Genomic DNA, 22,220 nt, shown 5'->3' with positions numbered 1-22,220 from the left:
AACCAAAGATCACGTGGATCATACTACAGGAAACAGTGGGTATAATGATTTCCACCATTAAAACCTTTCTAGGCCCCACAGTGATGTTTATTTGTCATCCAACTTGTTCATAAGATCATATAGACATGGATGAAGGGAAAATAAAAATATAAGCTTGATCTAAAACTTCTGTGGCCCCCAAATTTTTTTCAATGGTAGACTTTCAATTCAAGTGTTTCCTATGGTGTGGTCTATTTGAACATTGGATATGCTTTGTTTTTGGGATCAAGCCCTAAAATTATCTGGTAAAATGGATGGATGGAGAGGATAAAACACAAATCATAGTGGACCTCACAAAGTTTACTCACTCACAAGCTGCTTCTCACGAGATGGGAGTTAGGGCAAGCGCAGGCTCTCTCTCTCTCTCTCTCTCTCTCTCTCTCTCTCTCACTCTCTCCCTCTCTCTCTCTCTTGTATCGTCTCCTCTCTCTCTGTCTGTCTCTCGCCCTAGTCCCCTCTCTCCTCTCTCTTCTCTTGTATCGTCTCCTCTCTCTCTGTCCGTCTCTCGCCCTAGTCCCCTCTCTCCTCTCTCTTCCTAGGGATCTCTCTCTCTCTCTCTCTCTCTCTCTCTCTCTTTGTATATATATGTATCCCCACCTAAGATATTGTTGTCGAACGCCCTACCCACGCACGCCCTCTGTCTCTATCTAAAGCTCAGTTGAAGGCTACAAATTTCACACATATTGAGGTATTTCTCTCTCTGTTTCTCAATCTCTCTCCATCTCATTGCAGGTATGCAGGTCCCACCTTAGGACATGCTCGAATCTAGGACAGTAGGCCTTGTTCACACTTGTACCTCGTGTAACTTTGGATGGTAGTTGTTGCCATGTGCACGTAAGATTAATTGATCCTCCGCTCTAGACCATTTCCTGAAAACTCAGGAATCCTATTTGGACCATCTAATCTATAAATATAAATACATTTGTCAAGCTAAGTAACTTGTTCACCAAACATGCTTATTTACTCGATAAATAAAAACCAAGATAAGAAACTTGAGGTATAAGTAGCTTACATTATATAGCGAATCGGCGACATAATAGGTCTTATACGTGGTTGGCCTTCATGGGCTTTTTGGCCGCTTGGTCTTTTAGCCATTGGCTCTCAACGCTGTCGTAAATGATAAATCGTCATTGCTGATAACATAGGGCTTACACGTGGTTGGCCTTCATGTGCACTCACCGCTACCATAAATGATAAGTCACCATCATTGATAACATAAGGCTTACGCATGGTTGGCCTTCGTGGACACTCACCGCTGCCGTAAACAATAAATCGATAATATAATCAATTCAATGCAGTCAACGATGATTAATAGTCGGTGATATCATTAATGTGGCAATAATACTAATATGGTGATAATAGGCGATGTTATCCATTCGGTAGTGATCGGCGATAATATCAGCTTCGCGACAATATCACTAATGATTTGTAATAATATTCTGTAATAGACGATGTCTCAATGATCGTCAATGCTTTATAACAATATCTATGATAATTTACGATAATGGCGATGACCAACGATATCTCGATAATTGGCAACACTTTGTAATGCAAATAAGGTGGTAATTGTTTGGCAGTTTGTAAGTCGCCTATTAACAGTTAATATTTATATCGCCGTTATTATCACAGATTCTTTGATTGCCGTTTTATCGTCAATTGTTGACTCAAAAGGCCCTTATGTAGCATCAGGAGTGTAACGTCCTGGATTTTTGCTAACTTGGAGATGGACGTCCTTATGCAATGAGTTGATCATAACCCCTTATTGACTTCTCAGAACTCAATCCTAAAGCCTCAAATCCCCTTTCAACTCATTTCCTTCAAAAATCTCACCTTTCACCACCTTATTCTTCAAATTTTTCTAAGTACTTTCATATTAGACATAAATCCTAATGTTTAAATTATGAAGGACAATAATTAAACTAAAATTTACTATAAATAGTAAATATATAAATAAAATAGGTTTTTGACCATTAAACTTTTGGAATCTCATGAAATAAATAGGTTATTTGGATAGAGCAGCTTCTCCTACCCTAAAATCATATATTGCACGTTGAATAACTCATTTTCTTTTACAAAATACATCCGTTTCAAATATCGGGTAGCAGAATCACCACCAAGCAACATAGAAGTGTGCGGCGCCACCGCCCTGACCGCGGCGCACCGCCGGTGCACTGAAATTCGGTGGACCCTCACTGCGATTTTCTGTATTTTTTGACTGACTTTAAAAAGTCATATCTCCCTCAATATAACTCCGATTTAGGTGATTCAAAATCCAGATTGAAGCTTGATAAGTCTAATTTCATATAAAAAATAAGTGAAAATATAATAAAAATTTTAATATAGTTGAATCTAGGTTGATGTGCAACTATCCAAAAATTATTAGTTCAGATGGCTGCTACTTCTAGAATTTTTAGAATTTTTCTACAAGACAAAATATAGTGAAATTTGGTAGGGATAAAGTAGACTTGATGATGAACTATTAAAAAAATAATTAAAATCATAGACTAACTAAAAGTGCCAAAAAAAGGCATAAAACTACCCTAGGACCTTATTCTGTCGTAATTAGGGTGGAATTTAGTTAAGTACTAAACTAAACAATCGATGGATTTGGCTTGAACCACTTTCTATACAAACTACAAGACCTGAAACCATTAAAATCACTAACTTAACATTACTTAAAAACCTAAGAGCAATCTCAAAACCCAGTTGCTCTTGGGAGCACATTGAAACTTCGTATCGGACTTAGACCGCGCGTCGAAAGCCCGATTACCGCAAAACTATAAGGTTATGATCGCGTTATTGGGCTTGACAACCATCATGAGAATTAAACCCAAATAGTATCCAGGAATGCACAACTTGAGCCCTCAGCGAAGTGTGTGAGGAACGCGAATATCTTTAGAAAATGAACTCAAACTTAAGTGATTTGGGTCATTTGCTTGTGAATAAAATTGAAGACTTCAGACCATCAGATTCTGACTCAAATACACCTATGGATCAGGAAAATTTCCTTGCACCTATCGGTATACTTGTGGCCCTGATCGAGTGACAACGACCATTGATCTGACACGAGTCCTCCACGGTCGATCCGCTAATCCGATCGCACCAAAATCATAATATGGCTTAGATCCATGGTCAGGAAACTTACCCTACACTGTAGGTGAGTAATAGACCTCTAGATGAGCCTTGTTTGCTCGAAATAGGCACCCTTTGAATACAAACCATGTATACCATGGCCCTGAGGCCATTTGCATCACTTCTAGGCCTATATATAGCCCTTATTTCACCCCATTTTTATTCCATACTATTTTCTCCAAACCCTATGAGAGAGAAGAGAGAAAAGAGGAGAAAAGAGTGAGGAGAAGAGTAAAAGTTCGGGAGATCGTTGCTGGGATTCACTCCCACTACTCCATGCACTGAATTGCCTCCCCACCATCGCTACACGAACCATTCCAACTTCGATTTGGGTAAGAAATCCTAACCCTAATCTTGATTTAGGGATCTAAATAGAGTAAACGATGAAATAACTAACCTATTTCGTGATTTAGGTACCCATTGTTCCGTATTCGAGAACGTAGGATTCGAACCGAGTTCGAAACGAGCAATCCGATGAAAGGTGCGGATTATAAATGTTTAGGTTATGGTTTTCAAGGCTTTCAATGTCAGCAATGATTTATGTCTGACTTGATTGCTGCCATATGATCTTAGTTACGATGTATTCGATAAACTATGCATGTGTGTGAACTATGTGAATATAAAATGCATTCTTTGTGTTTGTTGAAATGTTTGAATGAAAGTGAAATTTTGATTTTTGCTTTCCATGACTATTAATCTAGAATACATGTTTGTTGTATGTATGACATAATATATGCTATAACTAAATTAGTTTGTGTATGTAGTAATGTGTAGTTTAAGTGTTTGATAAAATGTCTAAATAAGAATTTGTTTGCTGAATTGCTTTTAATGAGGGTGTTGAGATGGGATTCTCAACTATCATATTCATATCTATAATTTCCTTCATGTGATATAAATTGCTAATATGAGATGTATGGATAAAATGCATGTGTATAATAACGTGTTCAATGTGTTTGATAAAATGCTCAAATGAGAGTTATGTTTGGTTTGATTATTAATTGCTATTATGTTCAACATGTGTGGCTACCCATTACAATTGAGCATGTTTGGGACTACCATGTAGTCCAGGCAATCGGTAATGGTTCCTGATTGAGCAGCTGAACTAGTCTCGCCACATTGGATAAGTTCGATGAATCCGAGTCGTACGGTGATTGTCGACAATGGTTAGGCCACATGGAGTGCTTATGCGCTCCATGTCGATTAAATTCAGTGTGCGCTCATACCAATCGAACTTGTCAAATAACCCAATTGGCCTACTGTGTGTTTACCATGTATGGACGCTACTGTTTGAATCTAAGGTACCGCTCACTAATGTAAAGCCCATTTCAACCATTGTACCAAGATCCGCTAAGACTCATGAGCCAGTCATGGTGGTGTGGGACACCGTAGTCGAGCTGTCGGCCTACACTGAGGTGACAAGCCTCCCCGTATTGACCAGTGAGCAACCCAAACTCGTGAGCTGAATACGGTGGTATGGGACACTGTATTCGAGCTGTCGGCCTACGCTAAGGTGACAAGTCTTCCCGTAGTGACCTAGAGTATAAACTAGGCCTACGCTAAGGTGACGAGCCTCTCCTTAGTGACCTCGAGTGTAAACTCATGAACTTGTCTATCACTGCTATTAAATTAGGGGTGATGTTGCCCTATAACTTGCTTATCGTATGTGATTAACTAGGATTGATGACCCTAGATGGATTATCGTTTGGGTAAATGATATAAAGGGAGGTACCTTAGCTTCCCGAATTTTTGTATGAATAAGCCTAATAAATTACTTGGCTAACACGACCATGCGCCGCATTGCATGTGCTTTGGCGAGAAAGCACACGTTTAGGAAGTTTGTCATGCGCGACCGTGAGATGATGTCACTGAGGGAGAGCAGGCGAGGGCATGCATCATTATAACATACCATTTCTGGATTAACAACAGTACTTACGACATGAATGTTGTACTGCTTTATCGTTACTGCTTGACTGAATTGATAACATGTTAACCTTTGCCTTATAGCTCCACTGAGTTGATCACTCACTCTCACCTTGGGACGGTGTTTTAAAACACCAACTAGACTCTGTTTTAGCTGTAGATGGTAGCGAGGCTTATGTGATGGAGCCGGACTTTTATGATGAGAAGGAGGAGTTCTCCTACATTCAGCTCTCAGGCGGGACTATGTAGACCTAAAGCTGCGTCATCGGGATTACAGGGATATTGAATTAGCGGAACATTCACATTTTGTCATTTTGTATAACTTGAGACAAATTTTATATATATTCAGCTTGGTAGCACGTTCATACTCTGGAGGTCATGAAACACGTATATACTTTATATATTTAGTTCAGTCTTTCGCTTGCTTATTTAAATTAACTCTGGAGTATGATATGTTGTTTTAGTATAATCCCACTTATGTAATGCACTAATATGGACAACATTCAAACACTATTATCTATGTTGCATAAGTAATGCATTGGAACTCGGGAGTTGAGATTTGCTCGACCCTTGATTTTCGGGGCGTTACAAGGAGTGACACCATGTTCATGAATCTGTTCTTTATTTGGAGCAATATATAGAGAATAGATGTGATTTACAAAGAGCTTCTTGTAATCATGGAGTTATACTTGTCTCATCCCCTTTTGATTGGGATAGATTCTTTGATAATCTTCGCAATCAAAACTTTTATCCTTCAAGGATGATATTTTTTAATGAATCGAGCATTGACAAGTATTCTGATACCTTATCTATTTCGATTTAAAACTCGATGGGCTCCATTAGAATAAACCTCTATTATGATATATGGCCTGTCTCATTTGGGATCGAATTTACCCTCAGTTCTGTGGATAACCACAATGGGTCTTTTCAACATTAGCATTATGTCGTCTTTCTTGAATGAACGGTATTTGACCTTCCTGTCAAAAGCGACATATATCCTGGTTGATACAATTCTAACTGTTGTTGTGTTGCCAATAACTTTTCATCCAGGACATCCAATTCTATAAGCCTTATTTTGGCATTTTCATGGTATGTTATTGATTCATGGACTACTACCCTGAGTGACGCAACTTGCGTCTCAATTGGGATAACGGCTTCAACCCCATAGACTAGAAAATAAGGTGTAGCTTTTGTCATTATTCGATAAGTCGTTCGATAGGCCCACAAGGCCTCTAATCTCTCATCCCAATCTCATTTATTTCCCATGACGAATTTCTTCAGGATTTTGACTATTGTCTTATTAAAGCTTCTGTTAATCCGTTGGCTAGCGGATAATAAGGTGTTGAGAATGAATGCTGAATACTGAACTTTTGGCATAGTTTTTTCATGTTTCTATTCTTGAAAGGAGTGTCATTATTAGTAATAATTTTCTTTGGAATTCCATGGTGATATATGATCGTATAAAGAATAAAATCTGTAACGTCATTTTCTTTGACACTGCGCAAGGTGACTACCTCTTTCCATTTGGAAAAATAGTATGTCGTTGTCAGGATATACAAACGTCCCCTGGATGATGGCAAATTAATAGGGCCGATAACATTCAGTCCCTAGGCCACAAAAGGCCACAAAGTCACCGACTAATGCAGCTCTTCAGGGGGTTACATGTGTAATATCCCCATGCACTTGGCACTCATGACATCGTTTCGTATATACTATTGCATCTTTGAACATGGAAGGCCAATAATATCCCATATAGTGCACACAATAGAATAAATTTTTGACCATCCTGATGAGTTCCACATTCCCCTGAGTGTGCTTCTCATAATACATGGTTGGTTTCTTCTGTATCCAGACAACGCAGCAATATTTCATTATAAGACTTCCTTACAATACCTCATTATGCATAATGAACCTTTTTTATCTCTGTTTAATTTGCGATTTCAAAACCTGATCTTTTGGTAGAATCACGTATTTAAAATAATCGATGAAAGGTTAACGCCAATCTTCAATAGTAATTTCTAAACAAGATAATGGCAGTGTTTCAACGGCTTTGTTTAAGAGCTCTGCTGATGGCAGAAATCTTCGTTCCTACTACTAACGTTCGGAAAGCGCCATCAAAATACATTTGCCATGAGTTAGGTGGTTCAACTAGCAATACATGTTTGTCTAGTAATTCATCATAAATTTCTTCATTGACCGGAATCGGATGTGCTTCTAGGAAATCCGTGACCGCTTGTCCTTTTACTACTTTTGATGGTTTGTAAGCGATTGTATATTCAGAGAGAAATAGCATCCATTTAGCTAATCTTTCCGACAGCATTGTTCTCATCATCAGATATTTTATCGGATCTGCTTGCGAGATCAAAGTTACTTTATAGGAGAGATAGTAATGTCGTAACTTTTACATAGTGAATACCAAGGCCAAGCATATTTTCTCAATAGGCATATAGTTACACTCCGCACCTACTAAGGTTCTACTTAGATAATAGAGAGTGCTTTCTTTTCCTTGTGTCACTGTGCTAAGCAAGCAGGGCTCCTATACGAATTCCGCTCCTTTCTTTATGAGATGAGAAAACGGTTGGCATCTTTCGACCAAGTTTGAGATGAAACATCGAATATATGCCAGTTTTCCCTGTAAACTTTTAAGCTTTCTTAACATTTTCGGGGGTGGCATTTCCTGCATGGCTTTGATCTTTCCCGGATCAACTTTGATTCCTCAATGCCTGACGACAAACTCGAGAAACTTACCTGACAATACACTAAATGCACATTTTGTTAGGTTCATCTTCAACTGTTTCTTCCTGAGTCGGCGGAAAACAGAGGATAGGTGTTCTCGATGCTCTCCATGATCATTCGATCGAACTACTAAATCGTCAACATAACATTCAACATATTTATGTATCATGTCTTGAAAATTATATATTCTGCACTGCTCTCTGGTACATATCTCCGACATTCTCAAGTCCAAATGGCATGACCTTATAACAATAGATGCCTAGAGATGTCCTGAATGTTATAGCCTCTTCATCATCAGGAGCTATGCATATCTGATTGTAACTGGCATATCCATCCATGAAGGACATGACTATATATTTCATTGTCAATGTTAGAGATCCATTTGGCAGAGAATTTTATAAATAAGATAGGATGAGCACACGACAGTAAGAGTCGATGCATCAGTCTCTCTCTCTCTCTCTCTCAACCATGAATGTCTCTACCAACTCAGTCATTAATTTGTTTTTGTTCTTAAATAAAAATTTAAAATTTTAACTACTAATCGCAGTTGTAAGTGTACAAAAATTTAGGGTCACTATACCTTGCTATCAGCAGATATAGAACCCACAGGATGGGAGCAATAATTTGATTATATCAGAGGAAGATAAGCAGATCTCCTAGTATATCTACCTTGGTGTGTTGACATCACCAAGTTTTGTGGCCCCATCATGATGTATGTGTTATATCCAAACCATTCATCCATTTCGCAAGATTATTTTAGGGCTTGAGCCCAAAAATGAGGCAGATCCAAAGCTCAAGTGGATCATGCCACAAAAAAAGTAGTAGCGGGTATTGAACATCTAATATTGAAAACTTCTTGAGTGTAATAAAAGTTTTGGATCAATCTGATATTTATTTTTCCCTTCATCCAGTTATGTGTGACCTTATGAACAGGTTGGATGGGAAATAAATTTCATCATGGTCCTAAGAAGGTTTCAATGGTAGGAATCATTGTCCCCACTGCTTTCTATGGTGTGCTCCACTTGAGCTTTGGATTTGCCTCATTTTTAGGCTTATGCCCTAAAACAATCTCACAAAATGGATGGACTGTGAATATAACACATATATCAGAGTAGGGCCCACAGAACATGTTGATATCAACACACTACTGACTTTGGTGGTGTGCCCAATTTGCCACAAGCAGAAAAACTATGCATGTTGCAATCTGATTGAGCCACATCATCACATACTGCATTTAATGTAGTAGTACTGACAATGTAAGTGATGATGTGTACTAATTACGATGTCGAAAAAATTTCATAGCTCTCTCTATTCCGGGAGCGGATTAGGTGAGACCCCGGATCCATAGAGGTGGGTGAGACCCTGACTGTGGGGCTCATTCCTCTCGATTCCATATGAAAAGGATCAACAAACTCCACCTTCACAGCCAAACAACAGAAAACATATCTTAGCTCTTTCCATTCAGGGAGCGGATTAGGTGACACTACAAGAAATAGGGCCATAGCCGACCGATGAGCCAACCCTTTGCCAGCTGCCAGTTTTAACGGCTACCGACAGGGTCCGTATATATAAAAGAAAAAAAAACCCCAAACCTAGCGTGACTTTTTCTCTCTCTCGCTCTCTCTGCCATTCGCTCTCCCTATCTAACCCTCTCTATCCCTCTCTCTGCCGCTCGCTCTCCCTCTCTCTCCCCACCGCCGATTCTCTCTCTCTCTCTGCGTCTCTCCCTCTCCGCTCGATCTATCTATCTACGCCTCCCTCTCTGCACCTCTCTCGCTCTGCTTGATCTACCTCTCAGCCTCTCCCTCTCCGCTCGATCTCTCTCTCCCTCTTCACTCTCGAACCCTCCCCTCTCCCTCTCCTCTTGATCTACCTCTCCCTCTCCCTCTCCCTCTCTCTCCCTCTTTTATTTCTTCTTTTCTTTTGTCCAGCAGATTAAGGATCATTATGCAATATCAGGTCTCTCTCTCTCTCTCTCTCTCTCTCTCTCTCTCTCTCTCTCATTATCTATTCATATCAATTCGGGCATTTTTTTTTTGGCATTTTTTAGTCCTTAAAGTAACATTGTGTAATGATTTGTGTTTTGGGAAATTTTGAGTTTCGAATCCCTAATTAGGGATTTTGTAGTGTTGATTCCCTAATTGTGGATTATAGATTCAAAAAAACTGAAAAATCCTTAATTAGTGGGATTTTCTTTAGAACTATGAAATGCTTTGTTTCTCTTGAGAGTAGCTAAATTGGGAAAATGCCGAAACCATTAGCTTCTATTTGAGTTTTTGTATTCTTGTTTAAACATCTTAAAATTGTGCCATGTGCATCTGTTGTATGTGGCTGCAGCACCAAGCCAGTGGTCTGCATTTCCTTCTGCTTGCTTGTACAGGCCATGTTTCACAGCCATGTTTATGGAACACAAATGGAGGTGCATTTGTGAGTAATTTCATTTACTTCATTTTGTGGGATGAAGCCCTTAAATCTCAGTCAGAATGATTGAATCTTTACAATTCATGCTATCCTAATTTGTAGATGTTAGAAACACTGAGAACCCAACAGAATTCCAGCATAAATTAGAGCCTTTCAACTAGAAAAAAAAAATTTGTTTTTTGTGATTTATAGCTTAGCTACGAATGGGACCATGCCATGTGCTTATATAGACCATGAAACTTAAGCAACTTCTTTCATGTCAACTGCTTGATAGTTCAAGTTAAGTTTTTTCCTTCAGAATATAATCAAAAGGGTTTTCTGACTCATTGAACAGTACTGCAGAAATGGTGATTCAAAGAAGTTAGCGAGGCATTTATTTTGGAGCATTTTGAGATGGTTTTTCTTTAAAGCCTGTTTGTTTCTCAATCTTGACTATATCCTTACGGACACAATAGAGTATCAAAAGTCACTGGCACGCGAGATGGAGGCTCGCTTAAAAGCAAAATGTGATAAGTTAGGTGATGCCTTTGTAATGGATGAAATGTGATAAGCAAAATTTCCGTTGTGCGGATGTTTTATATACCACGTATGTTGGCTCTAGAACTTCATGAGCTAAAGTTTGCTGATATTCATTTTGATGAAAGTCCATGGTAAATAGACCATCCTGATGTGATAATAACTGCTCCTGAGTTCAAACTGTCTCGATCCCACATAACAATAATCAACTTTCATAACTTGCAGAAGCTTTAAGATGATCTGCAAAAGTTGGGATTAAAGATCAAGCATCATGAGCACAACCTGAAATTTTTGGAGACTCAAACAAACAACTTAGGATGAATCCATTTTTGATATGCAAGGTTAGCTTAATGCTTTTCTTTAGTGTGGTGTCCTTGTATCATCTTGTCTATGATCCATCTTGAATTAGGTAAGGCCTTGAAACTAGTTAAAAGCAAAATCAAAAATAGAGTCCATAGTCTATCTATTATTCTGTTCTGTTTTTGAAGCCTGTGTGGCTTTCGATCTAATGCACTAGGAAAGTTGGGTCATTTAGATGCTACCCTAGGATTGCATCTCTGCAAGTGGAACACGATATAACTAGTTACTACTTCATTGCCTTTCTTTTTCTTCTTTTAATATCTATTTCCTATTTCATTGTTAAGGGTGTGAACAGTCAGGCCCACTCGGGCTTAGGTCCAGACTCTAGACTCCTCGGTCTGTTGTTCTGGATCTAATGGACATTTACGCCTAATTACTAATTGAGCCAGAAATTGGTTGCGGTTCTTCTGCTATACTGGGAATTGATGCACTTGTGGGCAATGAAAGTTCCATCTATAGTCTGTCTGCTATATACAAAAGCTCCCTGTACCTTGGAGATACATTTCCTAGCACCTTTTGTAAGTGGATGGTAGTATTTTAGCATGGATTTTGTAGGGACTTTCAATCAATCTGATGTGCCTGAAATCCCACAAGGATCCACTCCTTTTTTCTTTGGAATGAGAGTAATAAGTGATGTTCCCAACTCCAATGAAAATACAACTACTTTCAGAAGCTTACATTTCAACCATTGTAGTATGTAGTATGTAGTAAGGATGCAAGACAGAGGATCAAACTTTCACTATTTTATGGTGTGCAGCTGACAGAAAGCATGGCCTACAACCTTTCATGTAAAGCTGAACCTTCCAACTTGTACATGCACCTGGACTCTCTCATCTGTTCTTTGAATATTTGGTATTGCTTGTCTTCTCAATTGGGTCTCATTTTGAACTTCTACATGCACTTGGATACTCTCATTTCTGGCTTTTTGGAAATTGGGTATTGCTGGTATTCTCAACTGGGTCTTGCATTTTGAATGTCTACATGCACTTGAACTCTCCCATATATGGTTTTTCGGGTATTGCTGGTTTTCTCAACTGGTTTTTGCAAGTGTTTTTTTGTTCATTCTGGTTTTGATGAAGTTGTGGTTTGTTTAATTATAGTTAATGTGTTTATGGTGTTGGACAGAATGTATGATCTGGAGCAAAGCATCATGCATCCAAACATCTGGATTGAAGAATCGAATGAGGTGCTGAAGATGAGATGATCCATCAAGTGGACAAGGTTCCAATTAGGTACTCTCTCTCTCTCTCTCTCTCTCTCTCTCTCTCTCTCTCTCTCTCTCTCTCTCTCTCTCTCATATACAGATTATAGCTATACAGTAGATGGCCAACAATTGAAGAGTTTGGATGACAATCTCATTTTATTAGGACTTCTCTAGCAAAGCTCTCGTGTGGAAAAATGCAGGCATGCCAACTAATGTGAATGAGATGCACACTGTCCAGCAGGTACATTGCCTAATGAGATCCATTGTGATGCTAGTGCAACATCCACTCCGTCCATCATTTGAGAAAAATCATGTTAGGTTTTAAGCCTAATGGTATATTTGTTATGGATTTTTCAGATGAGGAACTTGTTATATTACATTTATATACCATTAGACTTAACCCAAAATCCCCAAAAACATCCTCATGCTTTTCCCATATGCACGCCTAATGGAACATGTTATGCATAGCTAATATTTCTTCTTTAGAAGTTCACATTTGCTAGAACATTTCCCAAATTAGTTTATCAACAGATATAATTAAAAGCTTGTGAAACTAATTAGAATGCCAATCAATCTCATCTCTTTATAGGGTTCTCATCATTGATGGATACTTTGCTACTGCACATGTTACCTTTGTAGATATTGATTGATCTCTAACTGGTTTTGGGCCTTCTTTCCAACATGCAGATATTGAACCTTGTTGATGTTCAGTGTCATATATGAGATGATTTCAACAAGAACAATCCCCAATGACTCGAAGAAAGATTCTAATAGACCTTCAATGAATGCTTCTACAGAAGCAATTCGTGAGAATTTTAGTATACTAGTAGAATGGGATCTTTTTATTAAAATTTTGACCAATCGGAGAAAAAATGTCTCAAATTATTTGGCTAAATGGTAAGTGATCATCCTTATGTTAATCACAGTGAATTTATCTACGTTTTATTCTTTCTGATGTTATTGCTAAATTAAGTTCTGTTTGACAAAATGTTGCAGCCATTAGTCAGTTGATTCTCAGAATCATGGAATATGCAACTTTGCAAGTGCCTACTTACTTTCTCCATCAAAACTTTCTTCTTGTGAATTGGCAGGATGGACCTCCACCATTTTCTTTGAAAGCATTCCTCAACAGCAAAATGATGATGGTGTTTGAACTTACTGCTAACAGGCAGTTCCAGGTTGTTCCATTCTCCCCAGTCTCCTTGGGCTATATTCATGGTTTGCGGTGTAAGCTTCTGTCATGGGAGAATAGTTCTCAAAGGCCTGCAATGTGTAAAGGCTAGACGGCTAGGCCATGTATGTGTTCGTTTCTTCTTGTCATTTGGTCAAGTGTGCCTTGTCCTTCTTAACTGGCCAAATGATGTATTTGGTAATGTTGTTTAAGTTAGCTCGTTGTTGTTGTTGTTGTTGTTGTTGATGACGATGATGATGATGGTGCTTGTGTTTCATGCTATCCTATATTAGACATATTTCATGCCTGCATGCTGTTTCATGCTATCCTATATACTGACAGTTTTCTTGTACTCCACAAACTTCTGCATATGTCTATTTGATAACAGATTTTTGCCCAGGTGGGGAGCTATTTGCTTTGCTTGACAAACAGCCTATGAAGATTTTCAAAGAGGAAGCTGCAAGGTATCTTCAACGAGTAATTCAATAATTCCCTCAATTTTGAGACTCCGACCAAGAATGGTTCTTCACGGTTGCCATGCCTTTTTTTTTCAGTTGATAATTGGATACTCCAAGGTTGTTCTTGCATATCTTTTGTAGCCATGGTCACAAAAATACCGTGCTCTATGTCAAGTGGAATCAAAATGGTGACTGGGTGCTAACTGCCTCTAAGGATCAAATCATTAAGGTTTGTGTTACTGCCACTACTAAAGCCATTATTTGTTGCTACCTTGATTAAGATTTTTTTCCCATCTTTTCATCCTTTCCAAATCATGTTTTCTCTCATTCTTTTCTTTTAAGGGAACCATATTTTATAGTTCTTGTAACCAACTGTTCTATGGATTTTTTATTTTTTTTTTACAGGATTTATGTTGGCATTATCCATAAATTTTGTTAGCTAGAACTTTATTTTACCAAATTGTTTCATTTTTATGGATATTTCTACATCTAAGATTCTTATTACTAGGAAATTTGCACTAATCTAAAATCATACTTTTAGTACTATTTATAGATTATTGTTGCTTCAAGACCTCCCATTTGAAATGCATTATTGTTTTATAATGAGCCTCCTGGTTAGGAAACTTGATGCGATCTTCCAATGCAAATGTCCAATATGATGGGTTGGGTAAGTCGAGTTCAGTTTTATGAGATCTACTTTGGTTCATGAAGTATGGATTCTTTGCAAAATGTTTCATTGTTTTTGTAGAACACTTTCTGACAAATGATTCTTTTTGTATGCAATGCGTGGGCCAAATAAAATCCTCTTTTAAATTGAATGTGAATTTAAGAAGGTTACAAAAGATTTGCTCATACTATAAAATTATGATTTTGACCTTTGACTCATGACTTTTTTTCCTTTTAAACAATTGCTTACGTGGTTGAGCTGGGTTCCCACTAAGTTGGCCTATTTTAGTGGATGGTTCCAGTCAATAACTGGCTTGACTGTCTGGTTCTTACAGGTATTAAAAGAATGATCACTAAATATCTCAAAGTTATTTCATATTGGAATGTGGTATAGTTTTCTCTGGTTAGGGAATCAATTTGAACTATCTGACTTGGATTTGGCTTTGTTTTAGCACAATGGATGTGTTGTTCACCAAACTAATTCTTGTGTTTGATTGGACCAGATTTTTTTCAAAGTTCAACTACCTTTTGGTTCATATGTACTGTAGCTTCAAAGTTCACAGTTGAAAGTTATGATTGGTTCTTCTTCAATTCGTTAATGAAAACATGAGGGGACCCCAAATCGAACAAGCCAATCCGGAAACCACACCTCTGGCTCAAACTTCCCTCCCACAACAACCAATTCAACCAGAAGCCAACAAAGAAAAACGACATTTGTTTCTTAGCCTGGAAACTATGACTTCTTTTATGCAGAAGTCATTAGTCTAATTTAGTTTACTTTTTTTCTGCTATTCACATCAAATATAAAGAGATGCTTCATTTTCGTTTACTTCACCGAATTTCATATTCAGACATAATGAATGCTCTTAATTGGACACTTACAGCTAACACTGTTTAACCACTGTCAACTGAACTTCATAATGAATCTCCTGCAGGGTGCTTCAAATCGACAGAATGCCAAGATTAGTGTCCTCCATGTAGCCTTGTCTTTTGAAGCCCGCAAATTATTTAAATTTTGTGATGTGCAGAACAACATAAACCCATTGTAATCTCCCTTTGTGCAGGTTTTGGACCGTGGTTAGAAGATTGAGCTTCTGGTAGACAAAATAGAGAACCTCTGCTCACAGGTGGTGAACCTCAATACCATTGAGGGCCTAAACCTGCTGAAGGACTCTGAAATACTGGTGCTGATGCCTTCTACTGCTACACAGCTCACCAAAGATCGACTGAAGAAACCAGTCCCTTGGAAACAATGGTAATCATTGGCAACAAGGAGATCATTGACATTAACCAAGGTATGTTGGCAGCTTAGACTAGTGTTAAAAAAAATTAAAAAAAAATTTAAAAAAAAAAAAACTAGGATACATATAGGTCACCTTTTCTTTTCCTTTTCTTTTTTTTTTTTTTAACTTTTTGATAAGAAAGATTTTCTCTGTGGCTACGGATTTTCGGTGGCCATGATCTCTATAGCTACGGATCTAACCCATAGCAAAATCTTAATGAGGTACGGTCCTAATGGCTACGGTCGTACTGTGCATCTTTCACTACGGATTTTATTCATAGCTTTTGAGCAATTTTCTGGTAGTGTAGCAAAAACTGACAATTTAGTGGCGTCCAGCACAACCGTCAGTAAAGGTCCTGACCGCCAGTAAAGCCTTTACCAACCAAGGCTTTACCGGCTGTTAGCTGACCGCGGGCAAAGGATTTGCCAGCGGTTTTATGGGCCTTTGCCGGCGGTTTTATGGGCCTTTGCCAGCGGTTTTGACCACCGGTGAAGGCCAGTTTTCTTGTAGTGTGACACCCTGGATCCACCGAGGTGTGTGGGACCCAGACTGTGGGGGTCACAGTGATGTATGTGCCTTAAATCCTACACCGTCCAACCGTTTTTAAACTCATTTTAAGGCATGATTCCAAAAATAAGCAGATCCAAATCTTATGTAGACCATACCACACGAAATAGTAATGATTGAATCCCCACCATTAAAAACTTCATGGAGCCACAGGAATGTTTATTTTCCATCCAACCTATTGATATGGAAGCCACCGGAATGTTTATTTTCCATCCAACCCATTGATATGGTTACAAAGATCTGGATGAAGAGATCACACAAATATCAGCTTGATCCAAAAAATTTGTGGCCCATGAGAAGTTTTTAATAGTTGATTACCACTATTTATTGTATTATGGTCCACCTGAGATTTGGATTTGCTTCATTTTTTGGATCATACCCTAAAATAAGCTTTCAACATGGATGGATGGAAGGCATGGGTGTAGTCACATACATCCCAATGGACCCCACAGTCAGGGGTCGGGGTCTCACCTAATCCAATCCACTCCATTCCAAGCATCCCCAGCCGCAAGCCATAGAACCAACCAAAAGGAATCTGTCAAGAACCAATAAACATCACCCAACAAAACTAAGCCCCATCCTTAGACATCAGTCACCAGCAAAAAAAAAAAACCATGCTGCCAAACACCACTCGGCTGTTTTTAAGGTCCTTTACTTAGCATGTTCATGAATGAGTCAAAGCCCTTTTCTTTGAAAAACGCTGGCTCCTAGCTGAGGATCCAACCTAAGATACTTGATCGCACAAAACCAAATAGCCAGGCATGGGAGTGAATCGAACAGGACCTCTTTAAAAATAAAACTATCTATCTAACCCCAACACAGGTCAGGTGTTACATTCCCTATGTTGCATCATGAAAACGACTGAGAAATAGGATTACTTTATGAGCACAAACACAAATCATAAGACCAAATATAACAGCAATAGTCTGAAGACCAAGCCATGGCTTGAATGCAAAGCCAGGTGAATCATAAGACCAAATATAGCAACATTCTGCATTCAGCTACCTAACAATACCTAGTAGCCACCGCACCAATAGGTTGAGCACAGCTACCAAGTAGTCATTCAGAGGCTTTGCTAGTTTGTTATATAACACTTTATGCAGAATTGAAATGGACCGTGCTTGTTGCTCTTATTTCAATTTCGATCACATGATTAGTGTGAGTGTACTAAAATTGAATGTGCAGCTCAATTCAAACTGAACAACTACAACTCCAAGTGCCAAGATAGGCAGATACGTCGGAAATCGATCATATATGACCGAGTTCTAATAAGATCAGTTACCTATTCAACCACTTGCACAATATTGCTTAAGATGATTAGTCAATTGTCAGAGGGTGGAGTTCATCCTCTGAAGATGGATCACACCTCTGCCTACCACACGAAAGGACATTTACTCTTCAATACAAAAAATAAAAAATAAAAACCTTCTTATGGTCGGTTGCAAAGAACAACAACATAATACCTATATGGATAGACAACTTTACTTGATACTCAAACAAAATTCAACGTATGAGCGTAAACTCGAATTACAGGTAAAGCTAACAAATACTTGATTACTACTATGGATTACATTAAGGAATGTAAATAGCATGTAAAGATTACATTAAAAAATGTAAATGACTAATAAAGGTAAAGATTACACTAAGAAATGTAATTGATCGATAATTAAAAGATACATTTGGTTTGGCATGAGACGTCTTCTTCTACTAACTTCATTATTTGTAGCATTTGATCACTCATCTAGATGCTTCCCAACAACTGTTTCAGCACTACCTTCTTTCCTTGCTTCTAACCCTGCCATCTATCTCGATAACTGCTTAAGCATGATCACTCTTCACTCAACCACTTTCTCTTAATGGATGACGTAGTATTGCTCGATAAATACCAACTGTATTGCAACAAAATTCTCTCTGTATATCTCTAAAGATCTTCAAATTCACCACGCAACTCTCTCCTGATTACACATAACCTTTCCTGATTGGCTCTTGTAGGAATCGCTAGAAATAAGGATGAACATTGTCCCCCACATCGTTTCGCCTTCGGGTAAATGGTGAAGCGGCATATGACCCTCATAAATATAGCTGCCTTTGAACCACGTTGCAATGCGTTAGTTACCGTCTCTGACCGAGATAATTCCAAATGACAATTCCGATTTTTCTTTTCTAATAAAGAACTATTCCGATGGTGATGCATGTACAAGTATCGTACCAAACGAGAAATGATGAGCCCTAATTAATGCACTAGATTTCCGGCTGGTATATAACACATTTTTAAAACATTCTTCCACTTCTCAAGCTTTCTTCCTTATTACTTCATCTCCAATACTCAAGCTAACCTTCTCGTTCACAATCAATCACTAGGAGCAATGACAAGAATATCTCTTCAAAGAACTACTTGATTTCAGATAAATGACAAATCCATCATATGAGTGTAGACTTGGATTACAACAAAAGATTATAGCTAAAAATTACCGCTACTTGAGTATTGTTATTCCTAGGATAAGTTAAGATAAAAGATAAATTGATAAGGTTGTTTATTTGTTTTAGATTTTTTGAGATTGGTTGTGATTTGTATTGTATTCCTCCATTATTTATAGGTTTCTTCTATAGTTCATTCCTCCATATCCTTCCTACATTTATTACAATGGTTACAATTGATGCAAAAATCTGGTTAACCTTCCCTGGACCTGCGAACCTGCACAAAGAACAAGCAAGAAAGACCCTGGCTTGTACAAGGGACCCTCCGATGCCTAAGTCAGGTATGGAATCTGGGTCTTAGTCGAATGGATAACTTTAGGATAGAGATTGTGTGTACCTTTCACCATCGGGGGTACTCTTATTTATAGATGGGGGGAGGCAATGGCGTAGAGGGCATCTCCTTATTTTGATAGGGACGGATCATAGTAGGATTCAGGACTCCTTGCTTGGCAGGAGATCTCTCTGGATCCTTGGCTAGAATCTCGGGTAGACTCGTATTGGAATCGTTCTTTGGATCTTTGGCTGAGATCACAGACAGGCGAGATTGAGGTCAAGTCGGATCTCATGGAGGGTGGGTCTTGCCGACCTAAGGTGAGCCAACCTGGTTCACGTGATTGAGGTCAGATCGGATCCAATAGAGGGCGGGTCTTGCCGACCTAAGGTGAGTAGTTTGTTTCTTTCAGAGCATGGTTGATCAATGATTATTCTGACCTTGTGTTAAGAGGTCAAGCTCGACCTTTCTCTACACTTGGTCGAGGAGATGAGGGTCAAACCATTGGGTCACACCTGCTGTTATTTGAAGTACTGACCTGACCTACAATAGTTGGTCAGTCCATTTTTCCCATAACAATAAGCCCCCCTACTTTCTAGTTTATGTATTGGACTTGATAAGTAGATTGATCTTGGCCAGGTCGGGCTGAAGTTGGGAACAAGCTCGAGGTCGGCCAGAATTCTACCGTTGAGCAGGTCGGGAGGTCGAGGGAGTGGATTGCTTCTCTGTCATCACAAATGATTCATACCATTCCCTCGAGGACACTTGGGTGAATATACCTCTTCCTTCCTCCTCGGACCTGGGGGATGAAGAGATGGAGTTCCAAGGAGTTAATGAGGATGGAGCTCAACCGGGGTCGAGAGGTTCTCCTACTGAGTTCAGGGAGGCCGACACCTTTAGATCCACCAAGACGGAGACCGACCTGGCTCGAGTGAGGGAGGATTATTAGATCCCCGAGTCGTTGGTGCTTAGAGCACCCGAAGTAGGAGAAGTACCAGGCCAGCCTCATGAGGGCGAGCTGGCCATTTATGTCGTGGCTCTGCAATGTGGCCTTCGTCTGCCCTTGCACCCAGTCATCCAGAGGGTCATGTCTACATTAATGTTAACTCTGGGTCAATTGATACCGAATGCTTGGAGATCGTTGATCGGGACTTGTGTCCTCTGGCAATAGCTCAGTCATCCCGAGCTGTTAGTGGACGAGTTCCTGTATTTGTACAGGGTGAAGATCAACTCCTTGAATCTGGGCTGGTACTATTTTTCAACCTAGGCCAACCAAACTCAAGCCCTTATAACTGGCAACCTTACGTCCAACAAAGGGTGGAAGGATAAATGGTTCTTCGTATTCAGGACGTGGGCAGACCCGACGATCGGTGTTCCTGCAGAGTTTATGACTCCAGGTCGGGCATTGCTGAACTGAAGTAAGTTGAATCCGGTTTGGACTTGCGCTGATTTTTGCTTTTGATTTCTGCAGTAGGCTTCCTTTGTGTGCAGCCCGAGCTCTCCTCATCACAACTTCAACATATTGCTCACGTGAGATTGTTGAAGCCTACCCTGAGGAATTAGAGGAAGTTGACCACTCCTCTAGCTCTCTTCTAAGCTAGTACAACCCAAGTCGCCCTGAGACCAGGTATGTTGTGCTTCAGATAGGTTCGCTTATCGTTCCTTGAGTTCTATTTCTTTATATGCTAACATTATTATTTTTGCAGATATGTTTGGCAATTTGCGCACTATGAAGAGGATAAAGTTGCCCTCCACGGCCGATGTGGAGCGGCTCAGAAAAAATATGAAGGAGGTTGCTCCTCACCAAGGCAGGGCACTGGCTAAGACTGCAGCACATTTTCCTAGGATCCCAATCCCCATCGAGCAACCCAGGGCTGCTCCGGATGAGCTACCCACCACCACTGCTATTATGGCCAAGGCCGCTGATCCCGAGCTAGAGCATGTCCATGAGCAAGGGTCTCCCGCTCGCGAGTTTGAGGGAGTGCATCCTGCTGCTCTGGAGGCGGAGGGAGGAGCTTGTTCTGCTCTTGGTGCTAGGGTTCCTGCCCATGAGGCAGAGGGAAGCAGGTCGACCTCTGGGTTGGGCCCTCTGGCAAAGCTTGTCAGGTGGGCATCTCACCATGTGGACAAGTGGGACATCACCTCCTTGTTCGACCTTCACCCGATGGACATGCTACGCGAGTTGGCAATTTCTCTTTTGAAGGCATGCTCTTGGACTGTTCATTGAGTCTTGTTTCCTTACGTAGTTTGTTCTAAAATTTTCTTTCTTTTTCAGGTGGCTCCTGCCCTCTTGTCAACCCGGCTGGTCTTTCAAGAGGTCGGTCGTGGTTACAAAAAGCTTGAGGTCGATCTCCAGAAGATGACCTCTGATCTCTAGTTCGTGGCCGGCACCAAGGATGCTGTCATAGTTCAGTCAGAGGCTCTACAAGGAGCTCTGTAGGTGTCGGAGGAGGATTGGAGGGTCTTGAGGGCCCAATTGGATTAGGCTCTCCTGGAGGGTGCCACAAAGTAGTTGGCGCTAGAGGACCTGAAGGCTGCTCTCGCAGAGTCAAACTCCAAGTTGATGGGGACTTCAACTCGGCTGGCAGAGGTTGAGGCCTTCATCCCTAAGATAAAGTCGGCTGTGGTGGAAGCTTTTAAGGCTTCCGAGGAGCTCGAGGATTATTTCAACCTGGGTTATGGTCAGTGCTAGGAGCTGGTTAGGCTGAAGCATCCGAGCATCAATTTGGATGCCTTAGCCAAGGATGTCGCTGAGAATCCTACTCCCACTGAAGCTCCTACTTCCGCCGACCTAGGGCTACGGACATTTCTTGAGGATCGGCTTTATCCTCTCTTTTTTTTCATGTACTTAATTCTCTACTTTTTTAATCATATTAATGAAAACTTTTTATTGCAATGATCACTTGTGCAAATTTTATAAGTATGCTAGTTGGATTAACATATCATTAATGGTCTGGTTAACCGTTTTAGGTCACGTTGTTCAAGCAGCAGTGATAGT

At 39.8% G+C, this 22,220-nt stretch overlaps 1 long non-coding RNA gene across 1 annotated transcript; it reads left to right on the top strand.

The window, feature by feature from the left end:
- The first annotated feature begins 12,275 nt into the window (after positions 1–12,275).
- On the top strand, positions 12,276–14,601 carry LOC131244583 (uncharacterized). Its single transcript, XR_009170408.1, has 4 exons — positions 12,276–12,356; positions 13,016–13,225; positions 13,420–13,963; positions 14,054–14,601. It is a non-coding gene; the product is annotated as an uncharacterized LOC131244583 (long non-coding RNA).
- The last annotated feature ends 7,619 nt before the right edge of the window (positions 14,602–22,220 follow it).

This window comes from Magnolia sinica, chromosome 4, assembly GCF_029962835.1.
Source record: "Magnolia sinica isolate HGM2019 chromosome 4, MsV1, whole genome shotgun sequence".
Taxonomy (NCBI): domain Eukaryota; kingdom Viridiplantae; phylum Streptophyta; class Magnoliopsida; order Magnoliales; family Magnoliaceae; genus Magnolia; species Magnolia sinica.
The sequence above is the reverse complement of the archived record's forward strand: the minus strand, read 5'-3'. Positions and strand labels throughout refer to the sequence as shown.